This window comes from Arachis ipaensis, chromosome B8, assembly GCF_059453495.1.
Source record: "Arachis ipaensis isolate K30076 ecotype BB chromosome B8, ASM5945349v1, whole genome shotgun sequence".
Classification (NCBI taxonomy): Eukaryota; Viridiplantae; Streptophyta; class Magnoliopsida; order Fabales; family Fabaceae; genus Arachis; species Arachis ipaensis.
Genome location: NC_142443.1, coordinates 102,701,745 through 102,710,102, shown reverse-complemented (window position 1 = coordinate 102,710,102; position 8,358 = coordinate 102,701,745).

The following is an 8,358-nucleotide window of genomic DNA, read 5'->3' as shown; positions in this document are numbered from 1 at the left end:
TTGGGAGTGAATCGGATCTGAAACAGAAAAGTAAATGAACATATAAAGTAGTAAATAGAGAATTGAAAATGGGAAATCAGATCTCAGGACCCAGAGACTAGAAAACCAAGTCTAGATCTCAATGCCTTCCTAGATCCAACAAGAACAATTGAAAGGAAAGTGTAAATTGCAAGGAAAGTAGATGAAAAGCAAGTAACAGAAATGGAAATTCAATTAAGCAGTAAATAAACAGAGAGATCCAAGGATGAGATTGAAACAGAATTTCTTCAATTCTCCAACCCAAGATCCAAGACAATTGTAATTGAAATTGAAAGCAATAAAACTGAGAGGAAGAGAAGTGAATTCTCCTTCCCCACGACAAAGAAATTAAAGATCACTCAATACCAAAAGCTCTCCGAAAACTATTATGAAAATTCCAAAAGGAAAGCTCTCAGAAGAACTTGAATTCTATCCTATTTATACACTTTCTTCCAATGATCTTCAAGCCTTGTGTTGGGCCTTTGCTCTTGGTGGAATTGGGTTGAAAGAGGCCTTGGTTGATTGCTCTTGAAGTTTGGAGAAGAACCAAAGTGAACCAATTGAACCGGGTTTGGGTTTTGCAAAAGTTGGACCAAAAGTTTGAGCAAAAGTTAGGGGTCTAACTTTTGCTCCAACTTTTCATATCAGCTAACACCACTTTGCTGATATGAACGTTGGTGCCAACGTTAGGGGTCTAACTTTGGCCCTAACGTTGGCCTTACCTTGTGTACTTGTGGCGCCAACGTTAGCCACCAAGTTAGGGGGCTAACGTTGGCGCAAACTTTTGCTCCTCCTTGTGATTTTCATGTGCCAACGTTAGCCACCAAGTTAGGGGGCTAACGTTGGCGCAAACTTTTGGTGCCCAGGGAGGTTTTCTTCATGCCAACGTTAGCCTCAAAGTTAGGGGGCTAACGTTGGCGCAAACTTTTGGTGCCCAGGGGTGAATTTCATGTGCCAACGTTAGCCTCAAAGTTAGGGGGCTAACGTTGGCGCAAACTTTTGGTACCCAGGGAGTGATTTTCAAGTTCCAATGTTAGCCTCCAAGTTAGGGGGCTAACGTTGGGGCTAACTTTTCAACCAAAAGTTTGTGCAAAAATTTGATGCTAACTTTAGGTCCAGCTTTTTGCTTCCTGTTTCAATTTCACTTATTCCATTGTCTTCTCTTTACTCCTAGCTATTCCTTCTTGCTTCAACCTTTCTCCAAGCTTTCTTCACCTATAATTAATCAACCAAACACATCAAAGCTATGCTCATAATCATGAGATATTCATTCTATCATAATATGCAACAATTATAGCATAAAACCTCATGAAATGGCATGAATTCATACATGGTTGATTCAATCAAGGGAAACATGAAAATCTACTCAATTAGCTTGCTTATGGTTCAAGAAAGTGCATAATTCTAATGAAAACAAAAGGAAAAGACTGGTTAAAATAGGCTAGGATGACTTGTCATCACAACACCAAACTTAAAGCTTGCTTGTCCTCAAGCAAGAAATAGATTTATGCTCCAAGGTTCTTTCAATTAAGATGGATTTAGGAACACTTGTAAAGTGCAGTGAGTGAAGTGATCAAGTATCAGTGGGGTGAACTCTAAATCATATGCTCATGCAAGTGCTTCAGTGCTCACTAGTCCTTACATATTGGGAGTCGTAGGTCTTTAGGATTTTCATCCAAATGGTACCATGGAGATCTCTTTATATGTAGTCACCTTGAAGCAGCTTATAGTTTCTGTGCTTTGGCCTCGACTCTAAGTATCATGTCTCAAAGCGGCTCTTTAGATAAGCTTTCAATCAATACTCCTAAACCAGTTGGTTTTAAGGTATTAGGTGTTAAAGCACCCCTAAGGATTTACTTGCTCAAGCCTCTTTCCTTGACACACTTTAACCACAAGCATTTACTAGGATAACAACTTTTTGAGTTTTTGTTTCTTTCTTTCTTTTTCTGCCTAGTAATTGATGCTCAGAGCCTTGGGCCATGTTCTTTTTGCTTTTGTATTTTCTTTATTTTCTTTTGTTTTGTTTGCTGCTTCTTGGATCAATAGATTTTTGAGAATCTCCACAGTACTTCTTTGAACTTCATGTCCCGCCTATGAGCTCCCATGCAAGTTTTCACAAGCATGCAACCTCAATACATAATCATACAACTAGAACCACCACTTCTCCTAATCTTTTGCTTGCCTCAAAATTGTTTAATTCCTCAATCCTTCTTTTCAAAGAACTTTCATGTGATGCATTCTTGAAAATTGAGTGCAAACGAGTTTTGAAGATAAGAATGTTGTGAATGATCAAACATCTTGCTTATTGAATTATAAAGAAAGACTATGCTATGCAGGCAGGCAGGGGTAATTAAAAAAACTATGCTATGCAGATAGGCAGGGCAGATCAGGATACAATCCAACTTTCAATCACAGCAATATTTGATGTAAAACAATCACTTAACAATACAACCATTTGGAGTTCGCTTGCTTTCCTTCTTCTCATCATCATCATTGCTGGCCTTTAGGTTCATCTTTTGTTTCTTTGATTGATGATTCTTAATCCTTCCAAAAGCTTGTATGGACCTCTGCAATGATATTGAAAGTTGCTTGTTCCCCAAGCACTTGGAAACAATGGTTAGTCTGGCTGATTTATTTATGGGCTTTTGAACTTACTTTGGTGTGAGAACACCAAACTTAGTACCTTGCCAATGGGTTTCATGCATCAAATTAACCATGTATAATAATTTTTTTTCTTTTCTTCTTCTTTTTCAAAAGCAATAAAACTGAAAACTAGGAAACAGCAAAATAGTTAACTAGTTCATCCAACATGCTTGAAGCCAGCATTATGCAAAGAGTGAGAATGTGTTTTATAATGGGATTTTGGTGGACACCAAACTTAGAATCCTTCATTCTCCTTTAAATTGTTTTGGTGTGTACACCAAACTTAGCTTCTTGCAATATAGATAAAACTAATTAACCTTTTTATTGAAATAGATATGAAAAGACAGTTACCTCCGGTTGGGTTGCCTCCCAACAAGCGCTCTTTTATTGTCACTAGCTTGACATCCTTCACTCTGTGCTCATGGAAGTTGAGGCTTCTGTTGCCTTAGGTTTCCTCCTCTTGCTATGGGCTTCCTTCCCTCTGTTTCTCTTTCCATAGCCCTCTTACTTTCCTCCATGACTCCCTTCTCTTTCAACACAACATCCTTTTCATGGCTCTTTGGGTTCAGATTCCCCTCCTTCTCACTCAATTCAGCAAGGTTTTGAACAAGTTATTCCATCTGCCTTTCAAGTCTTCTGAGTGAAGCCTCCTGGTTCTTGCTTATCATCTCTTGATGTTTCTTTATTTCTTCCCGCTCTATTACCATCATTTCTTGAATTTTTATGGACCTCTCCATCAGCATTTCTAGAATATAGATTCTTTGAAAGGTTGGAAGGGGTTGTGGCTGTGTCAATTGTGGTGGTTGACGAAGGTCATTTTGAACGAATGGTGAGGTAGGACGGGGTTGGAAGTGTGTGTGATTGTTGTTGTGGGGGTGTGTTTTAAGTTGGTTTTTGAAGCTGGGATTGTTGTAGTTGAAGTCCTTTGGTCTTTGGCTTTGGTTCTCAACCCCCATCCCATTAGAATGAGTTCTCCAAGGTGGATTGTACACATCATTCTGAGGCCTGTTCTGGAGCATGCTAGAGTGATTGCTTGGAGCTTGTAGTTGCTCATAGCTTTGTTGCTCATGGTTAATGGCCCCAAAGCTTTGTTCAGCTTGATTACACCCATATGAGCTTTGAGTCAGGTTGTATGTATGTACTACAGCTTGCCTCAACTCAGTGATTTTTCTAGCCATCATATCTAATTGTTGTAGAGTCTGCTGATGCATCTGCTTGTTTTGGCTTATTACTGCACGAGCACCTTCAATTTCTTTCTCTAATGGATGCACTTCTGCCTCTTACTTAACAACTCTTTGTGATGGGTTAAATTTGACTAGGAGTCCATTCATCAGTTCTTCCCATCCGATAATGCTTCCTTGTGGAAAAGCTTCAAACCATTGGGCAACATCATTCATGGCTATGGATAGTTGCTTCGAACTATGGGTTACATTATCATCCAAGGTGGGGGTATTACTCTCATGATTGCTAGAATTTGTTGAGTTCCCTTCCATGATCTGCACAGTCACAACCAATTCAAGTGAAGATAGAGCATATTCAGGCCAGGATATGATTGAAGGATCAGTTGACACAAAGTATCAAACAGTTGGCAAACTTGAGAGAGTAATGAACGAAAACCACTCCTCTCGTTTGTTTTTCAAGCTATGAAAATCATATTCAGCAGGATGAGCCAAGGAAATTTCACTCTATTGCTAGAATGAGGTTTCTATTAGCTCAGGCAAAACTTCAAACAGTTAGTGGGTTAGTCAAAAATTAAAGAAAAAGTGCTTGATCTAGATCACCACCTCACTTAATCATTGTCAATCTAATCAATCCCCGGCAACGGCGCCAAAAACTTGATGAGTATTTTGGTGAAAAATAAATTTCTCCCAAAACACACAAATCTAACCGGCAAGTGTACCGGGTCGTATCAAGTAATAAAAACTCACGGGAGTGAGGTCGATCCCACAAGGATTGAAGGATTGAGCAATTTTAGCTTAGTGGTTAATTTAGTCAAGCGAATCAAGATTTGGTTGAGTGTTTTGTACTTTGCAGAAATTAAATTGCATGGAAGTAAAGAGAACAGGGAATTAAAGTGCTGAATCTTAAAGAACAAGAAATTAAATAGCAGAAACTTAGAATGCAAGAAATGTAAATTGCGGAATCTTAAAGTGCAAGAAATGTAAACGGCTGGAATTGTAAAGGGAATTGGGGATTGGATTTGCAGAATTTAAACAAGGAAAAGTAAATTGCATCAAGCAGAGAAGTAGAAGGGAATTGGGAGTGAATCGGATCTGAAACAGAAAAGTAAATGAACATATAAAGCAGTAAATAGAGAATTGAAAATGGGAAATCAGATCTCAGGACCCAGAGACTAGAAAACCAAGTCTAGATCTCAATGCCTTCCTAGATCCAACAAGAACAATTGAAAGGAAAGCGTAAATTGCAAGGAAAGTAGATGAGAAGTAAGTAACAGAAACGGAAATTCAATTAAGCAGTAAATAAACAGAGAGATCCAAGGATGAGATTGAAACAGAATTTCTTCAATTCTCCAACCCAAGATCCAAGACAATTGTAATTGAAATTGAAAGCAATAAAACTGAGAGGAAGAGAAGTGAATTCTCCTTCCCCACGACAAAGAAATTAAAGATCACTCAATACCAAAAGCTCTCCGAAAACTATTATGAAAATTCCAAAAGGAAAGCTCTCAGAAGAACTTGAATTCTATCCTATTTATACACTTTTTTCCAATGATCTTCAAGCCTTGAGTTGGGCCTTTGCTCTTGGTGGAATTGGGTTGAAAGAGGCCTTGGTTGATTGCTCTTGAAGTTTGGAGAAGAACCAAAGTGAACCAATTGAACCGGGTTTGGGTTTTGCAAAAGTTGGACCAAAAGTTTGAGCAAAAGTTAGGGGTCTAACTTTTGCTCCAACTTTTCATATCAGCTAACACCACTTTGCTGATATGAACGTTGGTGCCAACGTTAGGGGTCTAACTTTGGCCCTAACGTTGGCCTTACCTTGTGTACTTGTGGCGCCAACGTTAGCCACCAAGTTAGGGGGCTAACGTTGGCGCAAACTTTTGCTCCTCCTTGTGATTTTCATGTGCCAACGTTAGCCACCAAGTTAGGGGGCTAACGTTGGCGCAAACTTTTGGTGCCCAGGGAGGTTTTCTTCATGCCAACGTTAGCCTCAAAGTTAGGGGGCTAACGTTGGCGCAAACTTTTGGTGCCCAGGGGTGAATTTCATGTGCCAACGTTAGCCTCAAAGTTAGGGGGCTAACGTTGGCGCAAACTTTTGGTACCCAGGGAGTGATTTTCAAGTTCCAATGTTAGCCTCCAAGTTAGGGGGCTAACGTTGGGGCTAACTTTTCAACCAAAAGTTTGTGCAAAAATTTGATGCTAACTTTAGGTCCAGCTTTTTGCTTCCTGGTTCAATTTCACTTATTCCATTGTCTTCTCTTTACTCCTAGCTATTCCTTCTTGCTTCAACCTTTCTCCAAGCTTTCTTCACCTATAATTAATCAACCAAACACATCAAAGCTATGCTCATAATCATGAGATATTCATTCTATCATAATATGCAACAATTATAGCATAAAACCTCATGAAATGGCATGAATTCATACATGGTTGATTCAATCAAGGGAAACATGAAAATCTACTCAATTAGCTTGCTTATGGTTCAAGAAAGTGCATAATTCTAATGAAAACAAAAGGAAAAGACTGGTTAAAATAGGCTAGGATGACTTGTCATCATGCCACTTGATATCGAAGGCGTGGCATACCACTCACTTTTCTTCACTTGGGCGTGCCACTTGAACCCCAGGCGTGGCACGCCAGTGTCATTCAGAGAGAAAAGAAGCATTGGGGCGTGTCACTTGAGTTCGTGGCGTGGCACACCAAACAGAGGAACCACTCACTCCCAAAAGGGGCGTGGCATGCCAGACCCTGGGCGTGGCACGCCAGATCAAGTTTCCAGAGGCAAAGAAAGGTGGAAAAAGGCAAAGGGCGTGCCACTTAAGTTCGAAGGCATGGCACGCCAAGGTTGATAGAGAGATGAGCGTGCCACTTGAAGGATTGGACGTGGCACGCCAAGCTAAAAATGAAGGGCATGTGACACGCCAGTAAAGTGCCAGCCACACGCCAACTGGGAAGTCACGCTTATTGAGTGTTTTCTTTTTCCTCCAAAATGTAATTTTTCTTTTTCACTTTTGTAATTCTTTTATTTTACTAGGAGTAGTATAAATACCCCCCAAGGAGTACTGAAGAGGGGATTAAGCAGTCAGTTTTAGATCCACTTTTACACTTCACTTTTGAGTACTTTTTGAGCTATAAGTAGCTAACTTCCCTTTCATTAAGAGAGAGAGCTCTGTTGTACTTGATGGATTGATAATAGTGAAATTCTTATTCTCTTCATCTTCTCTTTGATTTGCTAGAGGGAATTTCGTTCTTAATGCTTAGCATTCAATTATGTTGGGAAAGAGATTGAATGAAATTGGGTTTCATGGGAACCTTGGGAAAGGAAACATGAAACCATGCTTGGAATCCCTTCTCACACTTGAGTAGAATCTCGGTTTTGGTGTTTGGATATGTGACATATAATCCTCCCTCTACTTGGACCTATAATGGTGTGTGGTATAATCAGGGACCAAGCCTATCTCTCTTCATGAGCAATTAGACCAAAGAATTGGCTATTGATCAAGATTTGAGAGATTGAGTCACCAAGGGATTGGGGCTCAATCAATCATGATTGCCAAGAGGTCAATGAGTTGCATGATTGAAGAGGATATAAGCTAGATTTGATCCAAAGAGACAACATCTCCCAATCTCAATGAATTTTCCCATTCTTATCTATCTATTTCTTTACAGCTTAATTTTACATTCAGCAATTCCCCATTCCCATTTACATTCAAGTCATTTATGATTCTGCACTTTACATTCTGCCATTTATATTTCTACACTTTATTACTTTTCTTTATATTCTATTCATTTACATTTATGTCATTTACAATTCTGCACTCCACAATCATATTGATCCGCTTGACTAATTCATCAATTAATTAAAACTGCTCGAATTTGTCAATCTCTGTGGATACGATCCCACTCCACTGTGGGTTATTACTTGACGATAATTTTGGTGCGCTTGCCAAAAAACTAATTCACCAATTTTAAATGGGGGTGTGAATTGGATTCATCAAGTTTTATGGCGCCGTTGCCGGGGATTGGCTTAAATTTGACAGTGATTAAATTGATTGAAGAGCTAGATTAAGCAATTTAAATTCCTTGTTATTTTAGTTTCTTCTATTTAGCACCTTTTATTTTTTATTATTTTAATTTTTATTTTGAGTTCTATTTATTTCTTCTTTAATTACTTTTATTCGTCATCTGTATTTCCACTCTTCTAACTATTTGATTAATTGCACCACTCACAGTAACAACCACTCTAACAAGAGTAATTTCTTCATTCATTTTCTTTCTTGCTTTTTGCCTTGTTGGTTGTATGACAGGTAGGAGAAGCGGGGCTTCAACTTCCTTTGATTCTGAACCTGAGAGGACCTTCCTTAGATTAAGGAGGGAAGCAAGAGGGAAGGGAGTCATTGGTGCTGAGGAAGAGGAAGAGTATTTTGAAACAGACATGGAGGAGAATATAAAGAACCACCATGAAGAAGAAGCTCACAACCATGCCAGAGAAGGCCCAGTAAATCATGATGGGCAAGAA